Consider the following 20,452-nt stretch of genomic DNA (forward strand, 5'->3'; position numbering starts at 1 on the left):
GATGTTTTTATTTGAGAAGAGGTGATGGATTCTAGGCAAAAGAAACATTATATGCAAGGACTTGAAGGCGGACAGACTATGAAAGAAAGACAGTGCAGTTAGTGTGCAGGAGAAGGAGAATGGTCAAAGATGTGGCCAGTGAGGTCAGCAAAGGCAGATGATGCTGAGTGTTGAAGAGTTTGTTCAGGATTGGAGTTTTATGCAAGGCAAAATCACTGAAGGGCTTTGAGAAGAGGTGTGGCATGATCAGATGTGACGTTAATTAAGATCACTCTGGATGTGCTGTGTAGAATGATTTAGAAGGCGAGGGAGTGAAAGTGGACCAGCCACTTTGGCAGTGGAAACTGAAAGGAGTGAAATGTATTTAAGACAAAGTTGGAGACACCTTTCACTCTTCTCTTTCTTACCCACCCAACATCAAATCCATTAGCAATTTCTGTTTGTTCTACCTTAGAAATATATCTAATCCAACCTCTTTATACCATCCCTTCCTCTTTCAACCTAGTCTAAGTCACTATCATCACTTTTATGGATCTTTGCAATAGCCTCCTAAGTACTCTTCCCTTCACAGAGCGATCCTGTTAAAAAATAAATCATATTATGTCGTTCCTCTCAAAAAACTCCAGTAGTTTCCCATTTCACTCAGATTGAGGCAAAACTGGAGTTCTATGGATGAAACTTGATCTGGCCTGCTTGTTTCTGACATTATCTCTTACCACTCTTTGCTTTGTTTGTAGGCCTCCTTGTCATTCCTTTGCAAGTGATGTTCGCTTTATCAGGAACATTCTTCTCCTAAATTTTTGCATGTCTTGCTTCCTCATATTATTTCAGGCTCTGCTCAAATGTCTCCATTTAAGAGATGTTTTCCCTGACCATCCTGTAATAATAACCTCTACTCCACTGTCATCTCTGTTCTTTTACTCTGCTTTATTTTTCTTCATTGCACTGGGACATTGTATAGCTTTGTATTTATTTATTTATTCTCTATTTTCCTCACCCAGAATGTGAGCTTCTTGAGAGTAGACATATTGTTATATTCATTACTGCATAGAAAAGTTGAGGTGTAACACCTCAACACAAAGAAAACAAAAATCCTCACAACTGGACCAGTAAACAACATCATAATAAATGGAGAAAAAACTGAAGTTGTCAAGGATTTCATTTTACTTGGATCCACAATCAACACCCATGGAAGTAGCAGTCAAGAAATCAAATGACACATTGGGCAAATTTGCTGCAAAAGAACTCTTTAAAGTGTTAAAAAACAAAGATGTCACTTTAAGGACTAAGGTGCTCCTGGCCCAAGCCATGGTGTTTTTAATTGCCTCATATGTATGCTAAAGCTGCACAATGAATAAGGAAGACTAAGAAGTATTGATGCCTTTGAGTTACGGGGTGTTGGTGAAGAATGTTCAGTGGACTGCTAAAAGAACGAACAAATCTGTCTTGGAGGAAGTACAGCTAGAATGCTCCTTAGAAGTGAGAATGGCAAGACTTCATTTCACATACTTTGGACGTGTTATCAGGAGGGACCAGTCCCTGGAGAAGAACATGATGCTTGGTAAAGTGGAAGGTCAGTGAAGGAGAGGAAAACCCTCAACAAGATGGATTGATACAGTGACTGCAACTATGGGCTCAAGCATAACAATGATTGTGAGGATGGTGCAGGACTGGGCAGTGTGTTGTTCTGTTGTACATAGGGCTGCTCTGGGCTGGAACCAACTCGATGGCACCTAAAAACAACAACACAGAAATATTTATCATGTGAATGATTTGGTTGGAGGTGGCAGTATGGAAGGGGGAGGTGATGAGGATGACTTCTAGGTTTCTGGCATAGACAGTAGAGTAGCTGGGAATGCCATTCACTGAGAGTGGGAAGATGTAGGAGGAAGGGTTTATAGGGAAAGATCACGAGTTTAGGATTGGACAGTCTGAGCATAGGATAGTCACAAGATAACTACGCGGTTTGCTTGTGACTTTCCTGATTTTAGCATTCAAAGTCTTGCTCTTTGAGAAACCCCTCGGCCACAGGAAAACCAGAATGGGTGGTCACCCTACCATCAGCATGTAGGTGAAAACTGAAGTCAGGATCATAGGGAAAATTTGCAGAATGAGAAAAGACGACAGCCTGGGCCTGAGCACTGAGCAGTTTCAGTGATAAAAGAAGAATTAGCATGTCCCATCTCCTGTTGTCTGTGGGCTTCCCAGGACCAGGCCCGTGTCTAACCTTGCTTGCCATTGATCCCCAGCACTGAAGATGAGGTGCGATACGTATTAACAGTCTAGTCCCATTTGTTATAAGTGGAAGAAAAACATTTTAAAAGTTAAATAAATGAGGCACAAAGGAGACTGTAACTAATGTAGAAAAGAGTTTAAAATTAAAGTTTTAAGTATCATACCACTCCTTTCCTCTGCTCACAATTCCCCGAAGTGTTCCTTTCTGAGGTAAAACTTCAGAGTCCTTATCTGCAAGGCCCTGCAGCAGGCTCTTCCCACACTCCCCTGTGACCTCATCACCTATATCTCTTCCTCACTCCTGCTCCAGATGCATTGCCCTCCTCAAACTTGCCAGGGTCTTTATTGCCTCAGGGCTTTTGTATGTCTCTGCCTGTTATGCTCTTCCTCAGATGCCCCAAGTGTTCACATGCTCCATTCTTCAGGTCTTTACCCAAGTATTATTTCACATATTCTGGCAAATATATGTGTTTATTTTATTTATTTCTCTTTCTTTTTCTGCACTGGAATGTAAACTCCATGAGTGTAGGGAATTTGTTTGCTTCCCACTAGCCTCAGAGGTGAATGAATGTGAGCATGACGTCATGAGGAGGAAAAGGACAGTAAATGTGAGGAGGTAGATCTATAACAGAGCCCTGGTGGTGCAGTGGTTAGGGCACTCAGCTGCCAACTTAAAGTTGGCGGTTTGAACCCATCAGTTGCTTCATGGCGGACACATGTGGCAGTCTGTTTCTGTAAAGATTACAGCCTTGGAAACCCTACAAGGCAGCTCTACTCTGTCCAATAGGGTCGTTATGAGTTGGAGTCAATTTGACAGCAACGGGCTTGGTTTTTATAAATATGTTGAGAACAAGGCAGTTTTCAAACAAATGGATTAACCTCTAAGTATTGTTTTTCTCATTCAATAATATCTCCTGGAAATCCCTTGAAGTCAGCTCATGTAATTCTATTTCACTCTGTTTAATGGCTACATAACATTTTAAAATATTCCACTATTGATGGGCAGTCATTTTACTATCAGTGTTTTGCTACCTCCAAAATATTGCATGAAATAAATGTTTATTTAATACTATAAATTAGATTCCTGGATCTGAGTTCACAGGCTTGAAGGATATGTGTATTTAAAATTTTAGTCAATTTTGTAAGGTTGCTTTCAAAAAGGTTTTAACATTTTATATTTCCACCAGAAATACCTGAAAATATGTTAAATTATTGTTCAACTTTTTCCATTAAATTAAGTGTAAATAAGTAAAAGAAAGTGTAAAGACATGTCATCAGGTCTTTAATTTGCCTTTCTTTGGTTACTAGGAAAAGTGAGCGGCTTTTGTATGCTTGTCATTTGGATTTGTTCTCCAGTAAATGACTAATTTATTTTCTTTACCCATTACTCTAATGTGTTATTTAACTTTTATTGTCAGTTTAAGACCCTGAAAAAAATCCAGGTTTGATTGAGTACGATTCAGATGCCAACGTCTTCAAAAGATGAGGACCCTGACCAAGAGAAGGAGGATGAAGGGGAAAGAGCAAACACAAATGGCATGATTCTCAAAGTAACGGATTGTTAAGATTTTGTTTATTTTTTAAAGAAAATGGGAATGTAAATTCTCAAAGTGTCAACAGGAATCAAGGAGACATTTGACTTTACTTCCTGACTCTTAAATACATGGGGTTTAAATAGGTTTCTAAAAGGGGCCCTGGTGCTGCAACCGTTAAGTGTTTGGCTGCTAACTGAAAGGTTGGCAGTTCAAACCCACCCAGTCACTCCAAGGGAGAAAGACCTGGTAATCTGCTCCCATAAGGTTACAGCCAAGAAAATCCTATGGGGCAGTTTCACTCTGTAACATGTGCTTTCTATGAGTTGGAACTGACTTGACGGCACCTAAAAACAACAACAAATGGCTTTCCAGGGGAAAAACTGAGCTCAGTTAAGGCAAAGGTTTTTTTCCTTTAATGAGATAAAAGATATGCTGTGTAATAAGTCATGGGTGGACATTCTAGAGAACAGAAGAGAAGGGTTTTAGAAAGGTCAGGAGGAATGGAGAAGAAGGGTGATCAGAGACAAAGAAATTAAAGGGATGAAAAAAGGGGCTGGTAAACATTTTCTGTAAAGGGTCACATAGTATTTTCAGCTTTGTAGGTCACATAATGTCTCTGTTGCAATTATTCGATTTGCCATTGTAGTATTAAAGGAACCATAACCAAAAAGTCAAACCAGTTGCCTTCGAGTTGATTCAGACTCATAGCAATGCTATGTGTGTCAGAGTAGAACTGTGCTCCATAGGGCTTTCAATGGCTAATTTTTTGGAAATAGATTGTCAGGCCTTCTTTTGAGGTGACTCTGGATGGATTAGAACCTCCAAACTTTCAGTTAGCAGCCAAGCACTTAACTGTTTGCACCACTCAGGGACCTTAAAGGAGCTGTAGACAGTATATAGATGTATGAGCATGGATGTGTTTCAGTAAAACTTTATTTATAAAATTAGGATCTAGGCTGGATTGTGCTGACTCCTCCCTTTGAAAACAGAAGGACAAAGAAAGACTCAGATTTTGGTAATGGGTAAGAAAAATTAAGTCACGAGGCAGGGCAGACAGGGTCTCTTGAAGGAGGGTGGGCCTTCTTTATTCTTCCTTTCTCAAATTTGGGACAGCTTTTCAAGACTGGCCTCAGCATCACTGATGGTAATTTTTGTGGTGTTGTATTACCACTTTACTGTTCCTAATATAATTAAAACTTTTCTTAAGTCCTGGTAGTTGCCTCAAATCCTTCCACTAATCTGTCTTAATTTATATTTTAGTCATCTTATCTTTTCGTATTTATATGATCTTTTTCTTTTCTGCCAACTGAAAGGTTGACAGTTCAAACCCACCCAGCCTCTCTGTGGGAGAAAGACGTGGCAATCTGTAAAGATTACAGCCAAGAAAACCCTACCAGGCAGTTCTGCTTTGTTACATGGGGTTGCTGTGTGTCAGAATTGACTCGACAGCACCCAACAATGACATTAAGAAGATAAAGCCAAAGCTGTTTAAATTGTTTTTTTCCACAGCAATGTTTTAAAAAATATTTTTCCTTTTCCTCTCCTGTTTGTGTTTTAATAAGCTTTTTTGTTGAAGCGTAACATACTTACAGAACATTGCACAAATAACATGCACAGCTTGGGGCCTTTTCATAAAGTGAACATAACTATGTAATCAGCACCCAGGGGTAAAAATAGAACATCACCTACATCAGAGAAGTTACTCTTCCTAGTCACTACTTTCCCCCAAAAGTAACCATGATCATCACTTCTAATACCTTATATTATTACTTCTCTTGTTTTTGAATGCCATACAAATGGAACCATACCTTAGGTACTTATTTGTGTCTTCTTTGTGGCCATGGTTTATTCTTAACTGCTGTGTAGTATTTCATTGCATGACCATGCTACATTCTGTTGTTGATAGATTGCATCCAGGTTTTCACAATTATAAACAATGCTACTGATGAACATTGTTGTACATTCATTTTGGTAAATATATTTACATATTTATGTTGGCATATACCTAAGAGTGGTATTGCTAGATCATAGGGTATTTTTATGTTCAACTTTAATATATACCACAAAACACTTTTCCAAAAGGATTACCAATTTATAATTCCACAGTATTGTATGAGAGTTCTAGTTGCTCTCCCTCTTCACTACTAACTGGTATAACACCTGGTATAACCAGTCTTGTCTAATCTTAGCCATGCTGGTGGGCATATGGTGATACCTGATTATGGTCTTAAATTCCACCTCCATAAAGAGTAATGATATTGAGTATTTCTTTTGGTTATTTGGACATCCTCTGTTGTGAAGTATCTCTTTAAGGCATTTCTTTATTTTATTATTTATTTTTTTAATTGCACTTTAGATGAAGGTTTACAAAATAAACTAGTTTCTCATTAAACAGTTAGTACACATATTGTTTTATGACACCGGTTAACAACCCCACGACACGTCAACACTCTCCTTTCTCTTGTCAGCTTTCCTGTCCCCTCCTGCCTTCTAGTCCTTGCCTCTGAGCTACTGTGCCTCTTTAGTCTCGTTTTGTTTTATGGCCTGTCTAATCTTTGGCTGAAGGGTGAACCTTGGGACTGCCTTCATTACTGAGCTGAAAGGGTGTCCAGGGGCCATACTCTCAGGGTTTCTCCAGTCTCTGTCAGGCCAGTAAATCTAGTCTTTTTTTGCAAGGTAGAATTTTGTTCAACATTTTTCTCCAGTTCTGTCCAGGACCCTCTGTTGTGATCCCTGTCAGAGCAGTCAGTGGTGGTAGCTAGGCACCATCTCGCTGTACTGAACTCAGTCTGGTGGAGGCCATGGGAGATGTGGTCCATTAGTCCTTCGGACTAATCTTTCCCTTGTATGTTTAATTTCCTTCATTATCCCTTACTCCTGGACAGGTAGGACCAGTGGAGTATCTTAGATGGCCACTTTCAGGTTTTTAAAACCCCATATGCTACTCACCAAAGTAGAATGTAGAGCATACTCTTTAAAAACTATGTTATGTCAATTGATATGGATGTTCCCTGAGACCATGGTCCGCACAGCCCTCAGCCCAGCAACTGGGCCCCTCAGGCAGTTTGGATGTGTCTATGGAGCTTCCATGACCATGCCTTGTACAAGTTGTGCTGGCTTCCCCAGTATTGTGTACTGTCTTACCCTTCACCAAAGTTACCACTTATCTATTGTCTATTTAGTCTTTTTCCATCCCTACCTCCCCTCCCTTGTAATCATCAAAGATTGTTTATTTTTGTATGTAAGTCTTTTCATGAGTATTTACAGTCATCGTCTCATACAATATTTGTCCTTTTGTAACTGACTTATTTCACTCAGCATAATGCCCTCCAGATTCATCATTGTTCTTTATCACTGTGTAATACTCCATTGTATGGAGTACTATCGACCACAGTTTGTTTATCCATTCATCTGTTGATGGGCATCTAGGTTGTTTCCATCATTTTGCTATTGTGAACAATGCTGCAATGAACATGGTGTGCATATGTCTATTCATGTGGCAACTCTTATTTCTCTAGGATATATTCCTAGGAGTAGGATTGCTGGATCATATGGTATTTCTATTTTTAGTTTTCTAAGGAAGCACCATATCTTTTTCCAAAATGGTTGTATCATTTTGCATTCACACCAGCAGTGCATAAGAGTTCCGATCTCCCTGCAGCCTCTCCAACATCTGTTATTTCCTGTTTTTTTGATTTGTTCTAGTAATAATGGGGTCAGATGGTGTCTCATTGTGGTTTTGATTTGTATTTCTCTAATGGGTAGAGATCACAAGCATGTCCTCATGTCTGTTGGCTGCTTTAATGTCTTCTTTGGTGAAGTGTCTTCATTTCCTTTGCCCATTTTTTAATTGGATTCTTTGTCTTTTTGTTGGATTTTCCTATAGATTTTAGAGATTAGACCTTTGTCTGATTCGTAGTAGCCAAATTTTTTTCCCCAGTGCATAGGTTGTCTTCTCACTCTTTTGGTGAATTTTTTTGATGAGCATAAGAGTTTAATTTTTAGAAGGTCCCAGTTATCTAGCTTATCTTCTGGAGTTTGTGTGTTGTTGGTTATGGTTTATATTCTGTTAATGCCATGTATTAGGGACTCTAACATTGATCCTGTTTTTTCTTCTATGAACTTTATAATTTTTGCCTTTGTATTTAGGGTCTTTGATCCATTTGGAATTAGTTTTTGTGTATGGTATGAGGTATGGGTCCTGTTTCATTTTACTGCAGATGGACATTCAGTTTTGCCAGCCCCATTTGTTAGAAAGACTGTCTTTTCCCCATTTGATGGACTTTGGGCCCTAGTTGAAGATTAGGTGATCGTAAGTGGATGGATTTACATCTGGATTCTCAATTATGTTCCATTGGTCAATGTTTCTGTCATTGTACCAGTACCAGGTTGTTTTGACTACAGTAGCTGTATAGTAGGCTCTGAGGTCAGGTAGTATGAGTCCTCCTAATTTATTCTTCTTCAATAGTGCTTTACTTATCTGTGGCTTCTTCCCTTTCCATGTAAAGTTAATGATAATTTTTCCATCTCTTTGAAGAATTTTTTTAGTATTTGGATTGGGATTCATTGTATTTGTAAATTGCTTTGGGTAGAATTGTCATTTTCATAATGTTGAGTCTACCTATCCATGAACATTTATGTAGATCTCTCTTGATTTCTTGCAGTAGTGTTTTGTAGTTTTCTCTGAAGAGGTCCTTTACATCCCTGGTTAGATTTGTTCCCAAGTATTTTTTTTTTTTTTTAGGGGCTACTATAAATGATATTGTTTTTATCATTTCCTTTTCATCGTTCTCTTTATTGGTGTATAGGAATCCAACTGATTTTTGTATGTTTATCTTGTATCTGGAAACCCTGGTGGCATACTGATTAACTGCTAACCAAAAGGTTGGCAGTTCAAATCTACCAGGCGCTCCTCAGAAACTCTATGGGGTGGTTCTACTCTGACCTATAGGATTGCTATAAGTTGGAATCGACTCGACTGCAGTGAGTTTGGTTTTTTTTTTTTTTGGTATCTTGTATCCTGCTACTCTGATGAATCTATTAGTTCCAGTAGAGTTTTCATGAAGTCTTTTGGATTTTCTATGTATAGTATCATATCATCTGCAAATAAGGACAGTTTAACTTCTTCATTACCAATTTGGATGTCTTTTATTTCTTTTTATCGCCTTATTGCTCTAGCTAGAACTGCCAGCACAATGTTGAATAGGAGTGGTGATAAAGGGCATCCTTGTCTTGTTCCTATTCTCAAGGGGAATGTTTTCAGCCTCTCTCCCTTAAGAATGATGCTGCCTGTTGGTTTTTCATAGGTGCCCTTTATCATGTTGAGAAATTTCCCTTCTGCACCTATTTTATTGAGAGTTTTTTGTCAGGAATGAGTGTTGGACTTTGTTGAATGCCTTTTCTGTGTCACTCGAGATGATCATGTGATTCTTTTCTTTCGTTTTATTTATGTCGTGGATTATGTTGGTTGATTTTCTAATGCTGAACCATCCTTGCATACCTGGTATGAATCCTACTTGGTCATGGTGTATTATTTTTTTTTTTTTGATATGATGGTGAATTCTATCTGATAGAGTTTTTTTTTTTTTTTTTGAGAATTTTTGCATCTGTATTCATAAGAGATATTGGTCTGTAATTTTCTTTTTTTTTTTTGTGAGGCACTTTTTAAAATGCCTTTTCTCTTTTGGGTTTTCTATCTTTTCCTTCTTCTTTCTTTTTTTTTGGCATGAATTCTTCCTAATAAATGTCACAAAGAAAATACAAACCATAACTAATAATGCACAAATACCAGAAGATAACCTAGATAACTGGCAGCTCCTAAAAATTAAATGCGTATAGTCACCTAAAGACTTCACCAAAAGAGTAAAAAGAGAACCTACAGACTGGGGGAAAAAAATTGGCTATGACATATTCAACAAGGGTCTAATCTCTAAAATCTATAGGCTACTTCAACTCTTCAATAAGAAAAAGACAAATTTTCCACTTAAAAAATAGGCAAAGGATATGAACAGACACTTCATCAAAGAAAACTTTTTTCAGGCTGCTAATAGACATATAAGGAAACGCTCTCAATCATTAGCTATTACAGAAATGCAAGTCAAAAATACAATGAGATACCATCTCACCCCAACATTGTTGGCACTAATCAAAAAAACAGAAAATAACAAATATTGGAGAGGTTGCAGGGAGATTGGCACCCTTATGCACTACCGGTGGGAATGTAAAATGGTGCAAACGCTATGGGAAATGATATGATGCCTCCTTAAAAAGTTAGAAATAGAAATACCGTATGATTCAGCAATCCCACTCTTAAGAATATATCCTAGAGAAGTAAAAGCTGTCACATGACTAGACATATGCACGTCTATGCCCATTATGGCATAATTCACAATAGGAAAAAGATGTAAACAACCTAAGTGCCCTTCAACAGATGAATGGGTAAACAAAGTATGGTACATACACACAATGAAATACTATGCAATGATAAAGAATAATGATATATCTGTAAAACATCTCACAACATGGATGAATCTGGAGGGCATTATGCTGAGTGAAATAAGTCAGTCACAAAAAGGCAAATATTGTATGAGGCCACTATTATAAAAAACCAAAAAAGGTTTACACAGAGAAAAAAATAATCCTTGATGGTTACAAGGGAGGAGAGGGGTAGGGAGGTGAAATCACTAACTAGATAGTAGACAAGTGGTAACTTTGGGGAAAGGAAAGACAACACACAATATAGGGGAGGGCAGCACAACTTGAACAAGGCAAAGTCATCAAGTTTCCTAGATACATCCAAACACCTTGCGGGAGCATATCGCTGGGGCTGAGGGCTGAGAACCATGGTCTCGGGGGACATTTAGGTAAATTGGCATAACATAATTCATAAAGAAAATGTTCTATATCCCACTTTGGTGAGTAGTGTCTGGGGTCTTAAAAGCTTGTAAGCAGCCACCTTAGATACATCTACTGGTCCCATCCCATCCAGAGCAAAGGAGAATGAAGAAAATCAAAGACACAGGGAAAATATTAGTCCAAAGGACTGATGGACTGTATGAACCACAGCCTCCACCAGTCTGAGCACAGAAGAACTAGATGGTGCCCAGCTACCACCAACTACTCTGACAGAGATCACAATAAAGTGTCCCAGACAGAACGGGAGAAAAATGTAGAACAAAATTCAAACTCACAAAACAAAATAAAATAAGACCAGCCTTACTGGTCTAACAGAGACTGGAGGAACATCTAAGACTATGGTCCCCAAAAACCCTGCTAAATCAGAAATTAAGCCACTCCCAAAGTCTACCTTTCAACCAAAGATTAGATATGCCTATAAAACAAACAATAACACTTGTGAGGAACATACTTCTTAGTTCAATAGTTCAATCAAGTATAGGAGACCAAATGGTCAACACCTGCCCAAAATCAAAGCTGGGAAGGCAGGAAGGGACAGGAAAACTGGATGAATGTACACAGGGAATCCAAGGTGGAAAGGGAAGGGGAGAGAGTGCTGACAAGGACATTATCCCAGAGAGAGAAAGCCTTCCCCTGGAGCTGACATCCTGACTTTGGACTTGTACCCTACTAGACTGTGAGAGAATAAACTTCTGTTTGTTGAAGCCATCCACTTGTGGTGTTTCTGTTATAGCAGCACTATATAATTAAGACACTCAGAGAAAATCTTCTGATGACTATTGCTAACAAAAGTTCCTCCCCTGCCCATAGTCTATCACATTGCCCTGTGCAAACATAGGACTTACCAATATCTGAAATAATATTTCTTTATTTGGCATTTTCTCTCTCTTTCTCCCACTAAAATGTAATTCCCAGTGGCTAGCGGACCTTGGGTCCTTTGCACCATTGCTTGATGCTTATCTTTCAGAACAGTGGCTGGTGTGTAGAAAGTGCTTACTAATTATTGATGGATGGAATTTGATTTTCTTTAACTCATTGGTCTTAAGAACCTCTGGAGACCAGTTTTTCTCCCTCTTCTCTGTGAAGCTTTTTTGATCTTAGAAAACAGCAATCACTTCTCACTGGAATCTTCTCTTCTTAAAATTAAATTTCTTTAGTTCCCTTTATTTATTACACACTGGTGCATCTTCTCTCTGGCTTGGCCATTTGCATCATCATACAATTAATTTGAAACACTTTGGGTTGTACCCTGTGCCTCGTATCTCTCTATACTCCCCATTCTTATCATGTACACACAAAAATACCTCACCTTGCCCAATGCTGGGTATGCCTAGGGGACTCGGGAAATATTATGCTGAATGAAGACTGCTAAGATCAGAGAATCTTTGGGTGCCTGGGCCTTGGAAGGTGAAGGGATCAGGGGTGGCTTTCCTAACTGGATTTATTACTCTCGCTTTCACTGCATCCTGTCAAACACACTCCAACGGCCTTTGTAAATCTCCTGGTGTTATTCCTTCACTTATACATTTTTTATGACTGTACTTTTAGGGCCACATAAATCAGATGTCAAATCAGGTTATTAGCACGGGCTATTTTTTTTCTTCTGTCAACAACCTGGTATTTTAATTCACTTTGGACTTCTCTATTTCTATTTGTAACCCTTCTCTGGGAAGTTGGATGCTGGCAGAAATGTTGCTCCAAAGGAAAATTTGGAAAAGTCAGGCCAGATAGCAGGCAACACAAGCCTATGCGTGTAATGATGAAGGGAAGAAGGACTCTTCCATCTTTGTCACTGAAAGATGGTCTTAACCTCTGAGTTAATCAGAGCCTGTCCTTATCAGCTAAGGGAAAATGAAAGATTTTCCCCAGGCCCATAGAATTGGAGAAACATCAACTTTAGGGCAGAGATTAAAAGACATTCCCTCATTCAAAACATATTTGAATGCACTGATGAGAAAATTTGACGAGGGAGTAAGTTACTGGTTTAAGTTAATGACAACGAAGTTAATGGCAGAGAAGAGGTAGGAACCCAAGGGTCTTAGCATCTTAGATTTTAAAAAATTTTAATGTCAAAGATTCTGTGAATACAAACATAAAGCAATCCCTCAAATTCCCACATCAGTGATTTAAAGTATTAATATTTTGATGTAATTTTTACTTCTAGACCCCTTGGCACAGTAGTTAAGAGCTGTGGCTGCTAACCAAAAGGTCAGCAGTTTGAATCCATCAGCCTTTCCTTGGGAACCCCATGAGGCAGTTCTGCTCTGTCTTTTAGGGTTGCTATGAGTTAAATAAAATAAAATAAATTTTTTTTTTTTTTTTTTTTTTTTATGAGTTAGAATCAACTTGACTGCAATAGGTATTTTGGTTTTGATTTTCATCTCCAGTCCTGATCCTGTCTTTCCCTCCATAGATGTAATCACTCTAATGATTTTTATATTTTTTAAAATATGTCCTTCTACATCTTTATATGCATGCATAGAACTCTTTAGTATTATTTTGTGTATCTTTTAAGAGATATAAATATAACGTTTTTAGCAATTGGCAACTTGTCTTTTTCACTCAACAGTGTTTTTTTGAGATCTCTTCATGTTGGTATACATTTACCTAAATATTTCTTGTAACTAGTGTAGTGCACCATGGTAGATATGTACCCCAATTTATGTTTTTATTCCTTTTTTGATGCACATTTATATCAGTTCTAATTTTTTGAGTTACCAAATAATGATATTACAGTGCCCGTGAGAGCTGGAACTCAGCAGTACTGCCTTGTTTTTCTGGGTCCTGCAGTTTTCTGCCTTTGACAGGGTGCAGTCTTACCAGTTTCTTATCACTCGTTTTAGTGGAATATATGTCGGTGTTTTCCTTCCCTTACAGGTTTCCACCTTACACAGGTTCCAGCTTTCACAAGTTTTACTGTATAAACATTCATGTAAAGGTGTCAGTGTTTATATGTACGACTGTTTTTTGAGGTAGGTAACTAGAAAAGGAGTTGCTAGGTCAAAAAATTCACAAATATTCAGTTTTAATGGATACAGACAAATACTTTTTCAGAGTGGCTATACAAAACTACATTCCTAAAAGCAGTCAGTAAAAATACTCTTCAACAACTCCTTACAAATACTTAATATTATCAGACTATTTTGAAATTTTCAAATTTGGCAAAGGAAAAAAATCCTCACTTTTGTTTTAATTTCACTGAATTTGAGTACCTTTTAAGTTTATTGATAATCTTTAAGTTGCCTGTTTATATTACTTACCTATTTTTTGTCTTTTTATTATTGATTTATAGGAATTCTTTATGTATTACAGATTGCGACTTTTCCTTGGGTATTAAACCCAACCCAGTGCCGTCGAGTAGATTCCGACTCATAGTGACCCTATAGGACAGGGTAGAACTGCCCCATAGAGTTTCCAAGGAGCACCTGGTTATTAGGCATCACAAATAATTTCCCCCATTATTGCTTGTCTTTGTTTACAGAGTATTTTATCACATAGACTTTTTCAATTTTTAATGTAGTCAAATTTATCAGTCTTTTTTTCCTTTTTAATATCTTGTTTGAGAAAAAATTTCTATACCTCTATATCATAAATAAGGAGCCCTGGTGGCACAATGGCTAAAGCAATCAACTGCTAACTGAAAGGTCAGTGGTTTGAGACCACCAGCAGCCCCCGGGAGAAAGATGTGGCAGTCTACTTCTGTAGAGATTTATACCCTATGGGGTTACTACGAGTCATTATCAACTTGATGGCAGTGGGTTGGGTTATAACATAAATAACTCACTGCTGTCAAGTCAATCCTGACACATAGTGACCCTGTATGGTTTGGTTTTATATCATAAATATATTTCCCTGTATTCTCTCTGTGAAGTCCCTGGTAGTATAAATGGTTAACTGCTCAGCTGATAACCAGCTAACCAAAAGTTTGGTGTCTCAAATCCACCCAAAGATGCCTCAAAAGAAAGGTCTGGCAATCTACTTTTGAAGAGTTACATTCATGAAAACCATATGAATCATAGTTCTCTGAAACATATGGAGTGCCATGAGTCAGAAAGGACCCAACAACAGGTTTGGTTTGGCTTTTTTATACTCTATAAAATTGTTGAGCAAACACAGTATAATATCACTTGTACGAAATAACCAATTACATAGAAACTATAAGTGATTAGTGGTTACCAGGAGTGGGAGGGAGAGAAAAAAAAATGGAGTTTTTTGCTTAGAATGCTTTGAATGTATGTTAATAAAAAAAAAAAAATAGTGGTGGGATAATTTGGAGAAAGGTAGTGAGAATGTGCAACTTGAAGAATGCAATCAATGTCACTGAAGTATATATGTAGAATTAGTAAAATATTTTGTTTTGTTGTGTGTATATCACTATAATAAAAGAATTAAAAAAATTTTTTGAGGCCCTCAAAGAGCTTTTGTTACATGAATTAGGTAAATTGATATTTACCCATTTAGAAATTAAATCTGGAAAGTTAATATTTACATAGTCATCCATTACAAATAACAATAAGCCCATCACATATTAATATAAATAGTTTTATGAAAAATAACTATATTTTCTAAAAAAACAAACAAAAATAATGATCAGAATGGAATTGCTTCCCATTTTTGTAAATCTTTTCAGTCTCTGGCTTAATAGATGATGGCTAGTGTCTCTAGAGACAGGGTTCTATAGAGAAGCTGAACCAATGAGATATACACATAGATTTATTTTAAGGAATTGGAGTACACAATTGTGGAGGTCTAGCAAATCCATAATCTGTATATCAGGTCATAGACTGAAGACGTCTTCAGATTTATGACCCCAAATCAGGTCAGGTGATGGGAAGAGTACAGAGTGAGAAAGTTCTGGCAAAATACCTATTTTTAGTCTGGAGGCAGAGCATACTCTAGGAAAACTCCCTTTGTGCTCTTAAGACCTTCAACTGGTTTGTTGAGGACCACTCACATTGTAGAAGGCCAACTGACTTAAACACATGTAACTATTTTATTTCCCCCATGTGTCAGTCAGTTTTGTTGAACTGCGGGAGCTTTTGTGTTGCTGTGATTCTGGAAGCTATGCCACCGGTATTCAGACACCAACAGGGTCACCCATGGCAGACACGTTTCAGCTGAGCTTCCAGGCTAAGACAGACTAGGAAGAAGGACCTGGCAGGGCAGTCTACTTGTGAAGAGAATTAACCAGTGAAAATCTTATGAATGGCAGCATAACATTGTCTGACATAGTGCTAAAAGATGAACCCCCCAGGTTGGAAGGCACTCAAAAGAAGACTGGGGAAGAGCTGCCTCCTCAAAGTAGAGTTGACCCTTAACGATGTGGATGAAGTCAAGCTTTCAGGACCTTCATTTGCAGACGTGGCACTATTGAAAATTAGGAGAAACAGTTGCAAACATCCATTAATAATCAGAATGTAGGATATATGAAGTATGAGTTTAGGAAAATTACAAATCATCAAAAATGAAATGGAATGTATAAACATCAACATCCTAAGCATTAGTGAGCCAAAATGGACTGGTATTGGTCATTTTGAAATGGATAATCTCATGGTCTACTATGCCAGGAATGACAACTTGAAGAGGAATGGTGTTCCATTCATTGTCAAAAAGAACATTTCAAGATCTATCCTGAAGTACAACGCTGTCAGTGATAGGATAATAATCCCTACACCTACAAAGAAGACCAGTTAATACTATTATTATTCAAATTTATGCACCAACCACTAAAGCCACTGTCATGGATTGAATTATGTCCTTCAAAAAATGTGTATATTGATTTGGTTAGGCCATGATTCCCAGTATTGTATGGCTGTCCTCCATTTTGTGATTGTCATTTTATGCTGAAAGGTTTAGTGTGGGATTGTAACACCACCCTCACTCAGGTCATCCCTCTGATCCAAGGTAAAGAGAGTTTCCCTGGGATATGGCCTGCACTACCTTTTATCTCTCAAAAGATAAAAGGACAAGGACCTTCCTCTGGAGCCCACAGAGAGAGAAAGCCTTCCTCTGGAGCCAATGCCCTGAATTTGGACTTGTAACCTACTAGATTGTGAGAAAATAAATTTGTCTTTGTTAAAGTCATCCACCTGTAGTATTTCTGTTATGGCAACACTGTATAACTAAGACAGAATTTGGTACTGAGAGTGCCTTACCAGTCTGACAAATACGTAAAATGTAGAAGTGGTTTTAAAACTGTAAATGGATATAGTTGCAACAGCGACAGAAGACCAGCGCAGCAGAGAACCTGCAGCAGCAGCGAAGTGGCATTAACAGAGACGCAGCGGCAGGAGAACCAAGAGACCAGAACGAGACAACACTGGAGCTGACCCACAGAGCGAGAGAGCTGAATGCCTGTGCACAGGAGGCTTCCTGGTGGAGTGGGGTGCTGCCAGACACTTATTGGTAGAGCTAGGCTTGCCGACCCACAGAGCCAAAGAACTGACTGCCTGTGTACAGGAGACTTCCTGACAGAGTGGGGTGCCTCTGGGCACTTATCGGTGGAGCTACTGAGCTTCGGAACACTTGCCCCAGCAGAGCAATAATGGGCATGAGTCCCAAGGAGCCAAGAGGCCAAGAAACCAGGAAACAAAAGCTAAAGAGAAAAAAACACAAGAAGCCAAGCTGCCTCAGTCTCAAAAAGTATGGCCATGACTTCAGTGGTTTCAAAGAGTAGAGCCATGGTCTCTGGTGTTTCTAAGAGTGGAGTTGCTACTCAGATGGACTAAGAAAATGGTGTGCCTAAAGCTGAGAGAAGAGAGTTGCAGTCCCAGTGAGCCTGGAAGGAGGAACTGAAGCCCAAGGCCAAAGCGCTTCCACTCGGAATCCAAGGAGTGTGGCCTAGAGTCTGAAGGTCAGGGCCATTGTGTAAGTTGTCTCAGAAAACAAAGAATTATTTTCAAAGCTTTGAGGACTCATATAATGTGTTCTGCTAACTTGTTTGGTGCCTGTATGCCTTCTTTCCCTCCAGTTTCTCCCATTTGTGAAAGAAATGTCTGGCTTGTGCCTTTTCTGCCATTGTACTTTTAGAAACAGGTAACTTGTATTCTAGATTTTACAGATAAAGATTTTTTTTTTTTAATTTTAGACGTAGACTTGATTTAGACTTTTTCTATGCTATGATGAGAATTTTTTTTTTTTTTATGATGAGATAAATATGTTTTTCATGTTGCAAGAATGTGATTTTGGGGGACCCAAAGGGTGGGCTGTCATGGAATGAATTATGTCCCCCCCAAAATGTGTATATTGACTTGGTTAGGCCATGATTCCCAGTATTGTATGGTTGTCCTCCATTTTGTGATTGTAATTTTATGTTGAGAGGATTAGGGTGGGATTTTAACACCACCCTCACTCAGGTAACCTCTCTGATCCAAGGTAAAGGGAGTTTCCCTGGGGTGTGGCCTACACCACCTTTTGTCTCTCAAGAGATAAAAGGCAAGGGAAGCAAGCAGAGAGTTGGAGACCTCATACCACCAAGAAAGCAGCACCAGGAGCAGAGCACGTCCTTTGGACATAGGGTCCCTGCACCTGAGAAACTGCTTGGCCAGGGGAAGATTGAGGACAAGGGCCTTTCTCTGGAGCTTACAGAGAGAAAACCTTCCCCTGGAGCCGACACCCTGAATTTGGACTTGTGACCTACTAGACTGTGAGAAAATAAATTTCTTTTTGTTAAAGCCACCTACTTGTGGTATTTCTGTTATGGCAGCTCTGGATAACTAAAACAGCCACAGATGAAGAAATTGAAGATTTCTACCAGCTTCTGAAGTCTGAAATTGATCAAACATGTAATCAGGATACATTGATAATTACGGTGATTGGAATGCAAAAGTAGGAAACAAAGAAGGGTCAGTATTTGGAAAATCTCTGGCATTGGTGACAGAAACAATGCCAGAGATCACATGATAGAATTTTGCGAGACCAACAACTTCTTCATTACAAATACCTTTTTTCACCAACATAAATGGCGACTATACACATGGATCTTGCCAGATGGAATACACAGGAATCAAATCGACTACATCTGTGGAAAGATGGAAAGAATACACAGTCATTATACCAAAAAGAATTGGTTGATGTTCAACCATTTCAAGAGGTAGCATATGATCAGGAACCAATGGTACTGAAGGAAGAAGTCCAAGGTGCACTGAAGGCATTGGTGAAAAACAAGGCTCCAGGAATTGACAGAATATCAACTGAGATGCTTCAAAAAAAGGGATGCGGCACTGGAAGTGCTCCCTTGTCCATGCCAGGAGATTTAGAAGACACCTACCTGCCCAACTGACTGGAAGAGATCCATATTTATGCCTATTTCCAAGAAAAGTGATCCAACTGAATGTGGAAATTATAGAACAATATCATTAATAATCACACCCAGGTAAAATTTTGCTGAAGATCGTTCAAAATTGGCTGCAGCAGTATGTTGACAAGGAACTTCCAGAAATTCAGGCCAGATTCAGAAGAGGATGTGCAACCAGGAATATCATTGCCGATGCCAGATGGATTCTGGCTGAAAGCAGAGAATACCAGAAAGATGTTTACCTGTGTTTTACTGACTATGTGAAGGCATTCAACTGTGTGGATCATAAATTATGGATAAAATCGCCAAGAAAGGGAATTCCAGAACACTTAATTGTCCTCATGAGGAATCTGTACATAGATCAAGAGGCAGCTGTTCGAACAGAATAAGGGGATACTACATGGTTTAAAGTCAGGAAAGGTGTGCATCAAGGTTGTGTCCTTTCACCATAACTGTTCAATCTGTATGCTGGGCAGATAGTCTGAGAGGTTGGACTGTGTGAAGAAGAACGGGCCATGAGGATTGGAGGAAGGCTCATTAACAACCTGTGTTATGCAGATGATACAACCTTGGTTGCTGAAAGTGAAGAGGACTTGAAACACTTATTGACGAAGATCAAAGACCACAGCCTTGACTTCTGGCCAACGTGGTGCCATAGACAGAAGCACTACACCATCCTTCTACAGCAAAGATCCAAAAAACAAAGTAACACAGAGACAAACGTCATTCCTGGAACTTGAAGTGTCAACAGTTCCAACACAGAACCAGAGAGGTTAATCTGTAAATGAAAAAAAAATCAGAACAATAAAAGAGGGAATAAACGGTATAGGTATAGAACTTTCTAATGGAGAGGAAGGCAAGGCGATACCAAGTAATAATAGACTGGTTCAAACCTAGGAAGACAAGGATGAACTTCAAGGTAACCACAAAGAAAGTTAACAAACCTACTCTTCAAAATAAAGAAGAAAAACATAAAGTCTCAGTAAAAACAAAATCTACAAAAACAAAAGAAATCCACAAACAAAAAGAACTCAGCACAGGAGAGTAAGAGGAACAAAGAAAAGGTTAGCACCACAAAAAAAAAAAAGCACTATAAAATTACAGCAATAAACTTGCACCTATCGATAATTACACTGAATGTAAATGGCCTAAATGCACCCATAAAGAGACAAAGCGTGACAGAATGGATAAAAAAACAGAATCCATCAATATGCTGCCTATAAGAGACACACCTGAGAAACAAAGACATAAATTTATTAAAAATCAAAGGATGGAAAAAATACATATCCAGCAAATAACTACCAAAAAAAAAAAAAGGAGTGGCAATACTAATCTCAGATAAGATAGACTTTAAAACAAAATCCACCATAAAAGACAAAAAAGGGCACTATATAATCATTAAAGGGAGAATCCATCATGAAGATTTAACGATAATAAACATCTACGCACCCAATGACAGGGCTCCAAAGTA

Source organism: Elephas maximus, chromosome 7, assembly GCF_024166365.1.
Source record: "Elephas maximus indicus isolate mEleMax1 chromosome 7, mEleMax1 primary haplotype, whole genome shotgun sequence".
NCBI lineage: Eukaryota > Metazoa > Chordata > Mammalia > Proboscidea > Elephantidae > Elephas > Elephas maximus.